At 37.4% G+C, this 11,122-nt stretch overlaps 1 protein-coding gene and 2 long non-coding RNA genes across 4 annotated transcripts in view; 2 read left to right on the top strand and 1 right to left on the bottom strand.

Moving 5' to 3' along the window:
- The window catches only part of LOC121394554 (basic leucine zipper and W2 domain-containing protein 2-like), a 337,450-nt gene that overhangs the window by 145,475 nt on the left and 180,853 nt on the right, over nucleotides 1-11,122 (top strand). The gene's annotated exons all lie outside the window — the stretch shown is intronic.
- Nucleotides 7,442-11,055, bottom strand: LOC121394564. Its single transcript, XR_005961776.1, has 2 exons — nucleotides 10,924-11,055; nucleotides 7,442-8,320 (listed from the first exon to the last, which is right to left on the bottom strand). It is a non-coding gene; the product is annotated as an uncharacterized LOC121394564 (long non-coding RNA).
- On the top strand, nucleotides 8,276-11,049 carry LOC121394562. Its single transcript, XR_005961774.1, has 2 exons — nucleotides 8,276-8,365; nucleotides 10,189-11,049. It is a non-coding gene; the product is annotated as an uncharacterized LOC121394562 (long non-coding RNA).

The following is an 11,122-nucleotide window of genomic DNA, read 5'->3' on the forward strand; positions in this document are numbered from 1 at the left end:
CCTGTCTTGAAAAACTCCCTGAACCATCTAAGTGTTAAACAAGTCCCAATATAAAACATATAATAGTAAAAATAATATATATAATTGAAGTGCATCTCAAAAAAAGCAAGAAGCTGAAAAGTTAAAGCATTTTAAAGAATAAAAAATAAAAAGTTAAAAAAGTTAAAAAATCGAGTGATATATAGAAAGTCAATGTTCCAAGAAGAGTATATTACGTGTAAGCGAAAAATATAAGTCAGTATAAACAAGTAATCTGTTCATCTGGGCATCAGAGGTAGAAGGCTTGCAATCTTCATCGCAAAGGTTAATATGTTTAACTTACTCGGGAAAAAAAACGGCAGTACATGTATCGCATCTTTCCAGCTTGAACCGTATACACCAGTCTCTAACTATCTGAAGATGTATAATATGTATGGCTTGATACTCTTTATTTGCATATTTCACTCACTGGTTTCACTTACTTCATCACTTTATGCATTAACTGGCATTAATTGACACCAACAGGGCAACACTTTTATCTGTAAATAATATTCTTTTTTCTTTAGTAGCACAATTTCTTTCAGGCTTTTTGGGATTCTAACAATGAGGGTTTACAAACTATTCTTAGCTTTACACTGACGGGTTAACGACAAAATCAATAGGCAGGTTACATTAGATAATATATCCCTTATTTCTTTATATTGAAAATTAGACCGCTTATGAATATCTTATCCACTGCACCTGCATCTCAGCAAAGATGGATTACTATTTAGTTATCGTTATTGTGGGGTTACTGAAACAGACCTTTGATCTTTACTCAAATGTAGGTATTTGTAACATTAGTAACATTTTAGACTGTGTATCACAGAGTGTTACAATATACATGATTTTAATTTTAACTGTGTGGTTCGCCTAGTAAGGGGTTTTAATATAAATGTATTTTTGTTTGATTTGTTTTTAATAAATACATAGAAATGTTTTGTCATTTAACAATTTGACGCATAGTGATGATGCTTATGATGACGTTAGCCAATTAAGTTCTTTCTCCCGCCAATATAGGTATATAATGCATTTTTGTATTGCCTATGTCACTTTGAGAAAGGCCTCGGAGAGGCCGAAACGTTAGTCGTTTTGCTAATAAAACATTTTTATTTCAATTTAAGTCCTGAGAGTGCGGACCTTCTTTGTGTGATGAATACTTCAATAATTTTGGACACTGCACCCAGGCGATGTTGAACCGTTTGACGAGAGTGCCGGCTCCTCCATTGGCTCTATATATATATATATATATATATATATATATATATATATATATATTTTTTTTTTTTTTTTTCTGTAAATGGACCCGCACTCCTTCATTTTGGTGAAATAAATCAATGTGCTTTATTCACAAATTCATCTCCAACGTTTCGGTCCCAGAGAGGACCAAAACGTTGGAGATGAATTTGTGAATAAAGCACATTGATTTATTTCACCAAAATGAAGGAGTGCGGGTCCATTTACTGAAATGTATTACGAAGTCTTGACCAATGCACCACCATCTATACTTTAAATCCGGAAAGAGTGCGCTCACTGTACTGACATTATATATATAATTTTTTTCAGGGCCCTAAGGTGGGCCGAAGTGTTGGATATATAATATGTACACAATAAAAGAAATGTGATTCTTTTCATGGCATTGGAGTGTGGGTTCTTGTGAATATTTTTAAATGTTTGTTGACCCTGCAACCACATTAGTTTTGAAAAATTCTGGACCAGGGTGCAGCTGTTCCAGCTGTTCCTGGGTTCAGTGCACCCAGGAACTTCTTCACGAAGTACATATACAGAGTTCCCATCTTTGCAAAATCAAAAAAAAAATTGCAAGAAGAGCATGACTTTGTCACATCTGCTTGCTGAATAAGACAAATAATAGAATAAATAAAATACACTTTGGCTTTAGATAATGATCATTATTACTTTTATTGCCTGTGAGCAAAAAAAATGCTATATACCAAGGACATCAGTCATCATAAGGCACAACAAAGATTACTCTTACCAACAGATAACACTGGTTGGCCAATATTAGGACACAGAACAAACAGCGGGTGTTATTGGAATGGCACAAAGAGTCAAACAGCACAATAGAATAACATTTTCAGTTTTAAAAGAGTTTGATCATTTAACAATGTTACATTATGTATTATAGGAAAAGGACAGAACATTGTTCAACAGTGGTTAGATGGGATATGAAATTCCACCATCCTCTATAAAGCAACTGCTGTTGCAATACAGCTCCCAGAATCCCCAGCTAACAGAAGACTTCTGTGTGTTGTAGTTCAGCTGCACTTCAGACACTCCTATTGTACATGCTAATTCTGCTTGTCACCTAAATCATTGTAAGGTGATGTGCATGTGCACTGCTGGTATGGATCAAACCCATCTGGCTATACGCACTTCTAATACGTATACAATTTAAACTTTTGCCACCCCACCTAAATATAAACTACAACTTCCACTAACCTCTGCTGGCTCATGATGATGAAAGCTGTGCTAAAAGGGGTGGTTCACCTTCATGTTAACTTTTAGTATGTTATTGAATGGGCAGTTCTAAGCAATTTTAATTGGTCTATTTTTTTAATTATTTGCCTTTTTCCAACTTTCTCTTTCCAGCTTTCAAATGGAGGTCACCGACCCCATCAGAAAAAAACAAATGCTCTGTAAGGCTACAAATGTATTGTCATTGTTACTTTTTATTACTCATCTTTCTATTTAAGCCTCTCCTATTCATATTCAAGTCTCTTATTCCAATCAATACATGGTTGTGAAAGTAATTTGGACCATAGCAACCAGATTGCTGAAACAGCAAACTGGAGAGCTGCTGAATAAAAAGCTAACTAACTAAAAAAACACAAATAATAAAAAATTAAAACCAATTATAACTTGTCTCAGAATGTCACTACTACATCTACATCATACTAAAAGTTAATTCAAAGGTGAACATCCCCATTAAAGATGGAGGGTCTCTTGTGTGACATCCCTGGCCTAGAAGACATGGATGAAGTTAACATGAAGCCCAAGCAATATTATTTCCAGTGTGTGTTTGATGGTATAAAAAAAAAACAAAAAAGAAACACTGCAAACATTGCTTATGGGAAGAATCCACACACCTTTTTAAAATCATACTGCCTTCATGTGCTTATAAAAAGGGCAGAAAAATATGTGTTAAAACTGACCCCTGCAGTACCACTATTTCTACTGGAAGTATATGTCACAGATATGTATCCATCAGCATGACTTTTCATTGTTGTATGTAACATGGAGGTTTGTCAGAGATTTCACATATTGTGGGAAGGTGGACATTTTTGAAAATCAATGGGCCATTAGAGATCGCTGTTGCTTTACTAGAGGGGGCTCTGAACTAGAGGGGACCCAGTGGGTTTCCTGACTGAAATGTGAGCAACTACAGGCTGCCGGTGATTCCTACAAACTACAACAAGGAAAGGTATGTGGGAATTACAGGTATTTTGTTTGCAGCAAAGAAACGGAAACCTTGGTGTTCATCCTTTCAACAACTGCAATCAAATTTTAATATTTTAACCAAGATTGGAAATACATTTTTTTTTTTTAAAAAACTGTCTTTTTTTAAATTTTAAAGGAGAAGGAAAGCTATGGAGGCATTTTATTGCCAATAGATTAGCTGCAATAGTGCAAGCTAGAATGCTATATTTATTCTGTAGAATGTTTTACCATACCTGAGTAAAAAGCTCTAGAAACTCTCTGTTTGTTTAGGATAGGAGCTGCAGTATTAACATGGTGTGACATCACTTCCTGCCTGAGTCTCTCCCTGCTCTGGGCTCAGATTACAGCAGAGAAGGGTGGGGGGCGGGGAAAGGAGCAAACTGAGCATGCTCTTGCCCAGGGCAATGAGGTTTAAGCTGAAGGCAGGAAGTCTGATACAGAAGCCCATGTGTACACAATAGAAGTAAAGAAATGCAGTGTTTCTTTTGACAGGGGACTCAGAGCAGCACTACTTTGGGGGTTTACTGGTATATTTAGATGGACCTTTCTGATAAGGCTTACTTAGTTTTAACCTTTCCTTCTCCTTTAAATTACATTTTAAATACATTTTATATTTGACAGCCCATAATGTTCGTCATATCCGACTACTAGAACAATGGAAATGGCAAAATTTAGATGGCAATAGGAGAGGGACAGTCTGCAACAAGCTACAACAAAAACATAGACTGCAGGCTGCCATGGCTTTGCCAGCTTGTTGTTCAGTATCACCTCTCATTCCTAGCAAAATGATGGTAGTGACCAGTCATTTAGGGTGGTCTCCAGAGATTTTTTATTTCCCAGTAGTGCCACGTGGGAAGTAGGAACTACATATTGGGTACCACCTTATACCACAGGTAGAATTTATTTGCCAATGTTTCTAGTTCTAGTAGACGTCAGAAAATTCTTGCATAAGATTTTGTCTTTTGTCTGAGAACAGTGGAGGATGAACTGCCCCTCTTCACCTGTTATCACTTTGAATAAGGGAGCAACTCCACAGTGCGTCTCAAGCCGACATGTCGCCATGCGGCGAAACGCATGCAACGTTTCTGATGTTCTGAAGATACAGGAAGTGAAAGAGAAATTGCAGGTAAGAACGACATTTATCAGACAGTCGCAAGCCGACAATTATGCGTTTCGTCGCATGCCGACGTGTCGGCTCAAAAACGTACCATGAAGTTCCTCCCTAATGGAAAGCACCCATCTGTGTCATGCAGCAATGGGGTCACCCTTAACTCGAAATGCTGAGGACCCTCCATATGCTTTCAATAATGCACTTGTGGATCGATGGCAGACACATGAAGGCAGAAGCAGATAAGCAGATAAGTTGCCTCGTGTGCCACAGGCCTAACTACCGCCTGATGGTATTCATCCCAGGGTAATTAGCGAGCTTAGTTCTGTGATTGCCAAACCTCTTTACTTAATTTTTCAGGATTCATTGAGATCTGGCATAATGCCGAGAGACTGGCGAATTGCTAATGTGGTGCCTCTATTCAAAAAAGGATCCCGTTCTCAGCCTCAAAACTATAGGCCAGTTAGTCTGACGTCAGTATTAGGAAAGCTTTTCGAAGGGTTAATAAAGGATAAGATACTGGACTTCATAGCAAATCATAATACTATGAGTTTGTGCCAGCATGGTTTTATGCGTAATAGATCTTGCCAGACTAACTTAATTTCTTTTTACGAGAATGTAAGTAGAGACCTCGATTCTGGGATGGCAGTGGATGTGATTTACTTAGACTTTGCTAAAGCATTTGATACAGTGCCACACAAAAGGTTACTGGTTAAATTAAGGAATGTTGGCCTGGAACATAGTATTTGTACCTGGATAGAGAACTGGCTAAAAGATAGACTACAAAGAGTGGTGGTAAATGGAACATTTTCTAATTGGACCAATGTTGTTAGTGGAGTACCACAGGGCTCTGTACTAGGTCCCTTGCTTTTCAACTTGTTTATTAATGACCTGGAGGTGGGCATTGAAAGTACTGTTTCTATTTTTGCAGATGATACTAAATTGTGCAGAACTATAGGTTCCATGCAGGATGCTGCCACTTTGCAAAGTGATCTGTCTAAACTGGAAAACTGGGCAGCAAACTGGAAAATGAGGTTCAACGTTGATAAATGCAAGGTTTGGCACTTTGGCAAAAATAATATAAATGCAAGTTATACACTAAATGGCAATGTGTTGGGAGTTTCCTTAAATGAAAAGGATCTAGGGGTCTTTGTAGATAACACGTTGTCTAATTCTGGGCAGTGTCATTCTGTGACTACTAAAGTAAATAAAGTTCTGACTTGCATAAAAAAGGGCATTAACTCAAGGGATGAAAACATAATTATGCCTCTTTATAGGTCTCTGGTAAGGCCTCATCTGGAGTATGCAGTTCAGTTTTGGACTCCAGTCCTTAAGAGGGATATAAATGAGCTGGAGAGAGTGCAGAGACGTGCAACTAAATTGGTTAGAGGGACGGAAGACTTAAATTATGAGGGTAGACTGTCAAGGTTGGGGTTGTTTTCTCTGGAAAAAAGGCGCTTGCGAGGGGACATGATTACACTTTACAAGTACATTAGAGGACATTATAGACAAATGGCAGGGGACCTTTTTACCCATAAAGTGGATCACCGTACCAGAGGCCACCCCTTTAGACTAGAAGAAAAGAACTTTCATTTGAAGCAACGTAGGGGGTTCTTCACAGTCAGGACAGTGAGGTTGTGGAATGCACTGCCGGGTGATGTTGTGATGGCTGATTCAGTTAATGCCTTTAAGAATGGCTTGGATGATTTTTTGGACAGACATAATATCAAAGGCTATTGTGATACTAAACTCTATAGTTAGTATAGGTCTGGGTAAATAGAAGTTTAATTAAAAGTAGGGAGGGGTGTGTGTATGGATGCTGGGTTTTCATTTGGAGGGGTTGAACTTGATGGACTTTGTCTTTTTTCAACCCAATTTAACTATGTAACATATGAAACAAGAGAAAATCATCATACCACTGTCTTACTGCTACACCAGAGCTGAAAGACTAGTTTATACAAGTGCCTAGCACCCTACTAGTTACACAAGCAAGTTTATTATCTTTATTATGCCTCACACAATGGATAGTGTTTTTCAGATGCAACAGCTATTGGTTGCTATGCTTTTTCGCCACCATATCTGAAAAGACAGGTATTTTGAATATGCCTGTGCACAGAAAATGCACACCATCTTTTTCTGCCCGAAATCCACCGTGTGGGCAGTGACAGGCAGATTGCTCACCTGTTGATGCACACATTGCATTGGTTTCAGCCCATATCTGCCTTTTGTCTGCCAGCATTTTTCTAGTGTAGGGAAAAACAACAGCATAGCTTGCCACAGCTCTTAAGTGAAGATGTGATTGTTTAAAAGATGAACCGTGATAAGACTCATTGCCCATGTAAAAAAAGGCACTATGTTTGCCCAGGAGCAGTAACCCATAGCAACCAATAAGATGATTGCTTTTAAACAGGTGACCAGTAAATGCTACCTGCTGATTGGTTGCTATGGGTTACTGCTACTGGGCAAACTTAGTGCCTTTTATTACATAACCCCCATAGTTTAGGAACGAGAACAATAGCGCATCTTGGAGATGAGATTGTTTATAAGGAAAAGGAATCAATCGGCTAACGACTAGCGAATGTACAAATGCCAATCAGGAATTTTATCATCTGCCACAGTTGTTCTATCTCAGTTTGACTATTTATGACCATGAGTTTTTAAAGGGCCAGAGTATGATAAATCTAGAAATTTTAATTAAAAACTTGAATCGAGTTTGGAAAATTCACCATTCCAATTTGAGAGATTTGACCATAAAAAAATATATAATTATAATTTTCAATTCAACCCTTAATACATCTGCCCCTAAGTGTTTCCAAGTACAATTTCTGTACATGGAAGGCCAACACAACTGCCTCAGGAAATCTGTCGATCTATCACTTAGGGAGGGAAATAAAATTTCTCTTTCACAAACAACTCTTCAATTCAAGTAGGTTTTTGTTTCCATAAAAACTGCAAACTTTTCCTATAAGGACTTAAATCATAGAAACTATACACAGAACTGAGGGTGATTTCTTGTATGTTTTTGAGGTTTCAAATAATATCCTCAACCCAGCAATAACCATTGGAATAATTGTAGTATGTTTATGTTTTTTGTCAAGCGTCTGCATAAATAATCTTATTTACAGCAATGAATATACAGTCTTACTAACAAATAGTGCAAATAAATACATTCTTTGGGTCAAACCTCCAGCTCAAACATAAATTTTTCGATGTTGCAAAATATAATATTCTAGTATATTATTTATATTATAGGTTTTTGTTTTTAATTTAGAGTACTAAGGTTATAATCTCTAGGACAATGCTTCCAAACTCACTTCTAGAAAACTTACTTTAAAGATAAGGGGGAAAAATAAAATATTATAAACTTAAAATGGCCGATATTCTCTGCGTTCTTATAGTGCCGCCGATAAAACAGTTGAGTATTGCATTATATGCTATAGCTGCTTACTTGGCAAACCAAAATAAAGCACAGATCTAGCCAGAAATGCCAATTTCGTAGCACGTAAAGATGTACTCAGCCTGATGAAATAACCAGAATGGCACTCTCTTGCTATCTCTTGTTTGCGGACGTATTCACACGTTTACTTGTAGTTAGTGGGACAGGATTTCCACCAGTGCTATTGGTGCTATTATTGGATGATCCGTTCACTACAAAGTAGTCAATTTTGTTCTCTAGCTTTCCAAGCCGCTGTAGAATATCATCCAAAAGGACAGCAATTGTTCTCTTCAAGTCAGCTATGAAGAAAAAGAAGCGAAATAAGGCATTAGAAGAACAGACAAGTACGATATATATTATTCTTTACAATATTCAGTATTTTTTTTTTTCAAAAACGCATCAGTTAATAGTGCTGCTCCAGCAGAATTCTGCACTGAAATCCGTTTCTCAAAAGAGCAAACAGATTTCAAAATTAAATATAAAAAAATCTGACAACGGGCTAGACATATTGGCAGTTTCCCAGCTGCCCCAGTCATGTGACTTGTGGTCTGATAAACTTCAGTGACTTGTTACTGCTGTAATGCAAGTTGGAGTGATATTACCCCCCTCCCTTTCCCCCCAGCAGCCGAACAAGAGAACATGGGGAAGGTAACCAGATAGCAGCTCCCTAACACAAGATAACACCTGCCTGGTAGATCTAAGAACAGCACTCAATAGTAAAATCCAGGTCCCACTGCGACATATTCAGTTACATTGAGTAGGTAAAATAACAGCCTGCCAGAAAGCAGTTCCATCCTAAAGTGACCAGGCTAAAAAACCTGAGATGGCTGCTTAAACAACGATATTACAACTAAAAAAAGAAAAAAATACACTTGCTGGTTCAGTAATCAACTTTTATATTGTAGAGTTAATTATTTGAAGTGTACAATATTTGTATAATGCTTTATCAGTTGGGCAGGTCGTCTGCATACTTTACTTTAACCTGGCACTCAAGTTGTGTGTGAGGGTGAGTTTCTGCAAACACTTCACTGCATGCAAGCCAGACCGTAGTTAAGAGCGCAGATGAAATAAAAGATGTGTTCTAACAGCTTAGTTATGAGAACACTTTCTTTTAATCCTAAGAGGATAAAAACAGAAATAGCAAAGGCACTGTGGGCTCCAGCAAACATACTTTGGCTATGATGCAAGACTTATTTAAAGAAAGAACTAGTATCTAATCACATTTATATCCTTGTAAAGAAGCAATAGCCTCAGGGTACTAAGAATATGTTATACTAGGCCTCGAGCAAATAGTGAATATATTACAGTTGTAAAGTAGCCCTATAAATGTATGAAAAGGAAACAAGCCGTCAAAATCATCACTGCATAATGTTAAATAAGAAAATATACGCTGACCTACAGCAGTGGTACCCAAACTGCGTGGTTGGCCCTCCTTGGAGGTCCCAGCTTGAAGGTCAGGTAAAATTCGGGTACGGTAGTATTCCTAGATACTGCCAGATACTTAGCTTGGCTGAATTTAGGGATGTAGGCTTGTGTGCTGATCTAGTCATTCTTGTTAACTATGGATGAATGGCTCACAGAATGTTTTCTTATATCTGTATTTTGTCATGGGAAAATAAATGGGAATGCACCAAATCCACTATTATAAGATTCAGTCGAATCCTGAACCCCTTGTGAAAGATTCTGCCGAATCCTGAATTGAATCCTAACCCTAATTTGCATATGTAAATTAGGGGGGGAAAGAGAACCACATGTGCAGTGAGTGGGTGAAGAATTTTTGAAAAGTCACAATTTTTTGGGTTCAGATTTGGTTTGGCCAGGCACTTGGATTCAGCCAAATTCTGCTGAAAAGGGCCAAATCTTGGCCGAATCCCAAACTGAAACCTGGATAAAAAGGGTCCAGACCAACTGTTGAACCGCAAAGGGGGGTTTACACCAAAACAGACTGAAAACCGAAGACTTAAAGGGCAAAATACCAATTTTTTTTTAGCATTTAGCGATTAGCGTTTAAACATAATTAAAACAATAAACAAAAAGTAAGTACCAGACAGTGAAAAGTAAAGTACTTTAGTTTTCCACTTTCCTGGTTCTTTGGAGAAACTGTGGGATGAAGAGAGTTAAAAGACTAGTAACCAATTTTTTTTTTTTTTTTTTAAAAATTCATTAGTATGGAACGAAAAAATGAAACCACATGGACAAATTAAATTGCTACAGGTAGGACTACACGAACGATTTTGGCACGATCCGACGCGCTGCGACAAAACTCGTGACAAAAATAAGGTAAGAGATAGAATTGTTGCATGGTGTCGCAACGCTGATACGAAGCGACACGACTGTTGGATCTCTTAATGACCTCTACCCTATCCAGTAGTTGTGTGACACATATAACAGCTGTGATTACACAGAGCTCATTATCTCTTAATTAAACAAACTCGCCTGATTACAGAGGCAACAATGGAAGGTAGAACGGGTAACACATCAATGACCTTTTGCGCGTTAAAATAGAAAATATGAATTATTTAACTAAATCCACCCATGTTTTTGTTTGCATAATGATACAAAATGTAATTAAAAGCATTTTGTCAATATACAATAATTGATTTTAAGGCTATTTGTAATTGCATTAGAAAGAAATATGTTTATCCTTTTCTCTTCTTTAGTTCTATCTCTTGAAACAATATAGCAGAGGTAAGTTCTCCTCCAGGTCTTATAACAGATACTACTTCCAAGAACCATTACGTTTGCAAACAGCTGGAAAAGAGATGAAATGTTTTCAATAAATATACAAGTATATTGGAACTTTGCTTAGATTTGCAGTTTCTAAACACTAACAATTTAATAACTATAATAATTACATCACTGTATACATGAGAAATACGAATAGGTTTGCTTTATAGCTTACCATATCCTGCCATGGAGCCTCCATTTCCACCAACGCAAGCCCATCTACAGGTCCGACCTCCCCACCCCACAGTAAAAAAAATTATTGGTGGCTAGGGTTCCCACATGTTAATAAAAAATAAAAAGATATTGGTGGTTAGGGCCCCCCATAAAAAAAAACATTTGTGGCCAGGGGCCCCCCCATTATAAAATATTGGTGG

The sequence above is a fragment of the Xenopus laevis genome, chromosome 6L (assembly GCF_017654675.1).
Source record: "Xenopus laevis strain J_2021 chromosome 6L, Xenopus_laevis_v10.1, whole genome shotgun sequence".
Taxonomy (NCBI): domain Eukaryota; kingdom Metazoa; phylum Chordata; class Amphibia; order Anura; family Pipidae; genus Xenopus; species Xenopus laevis.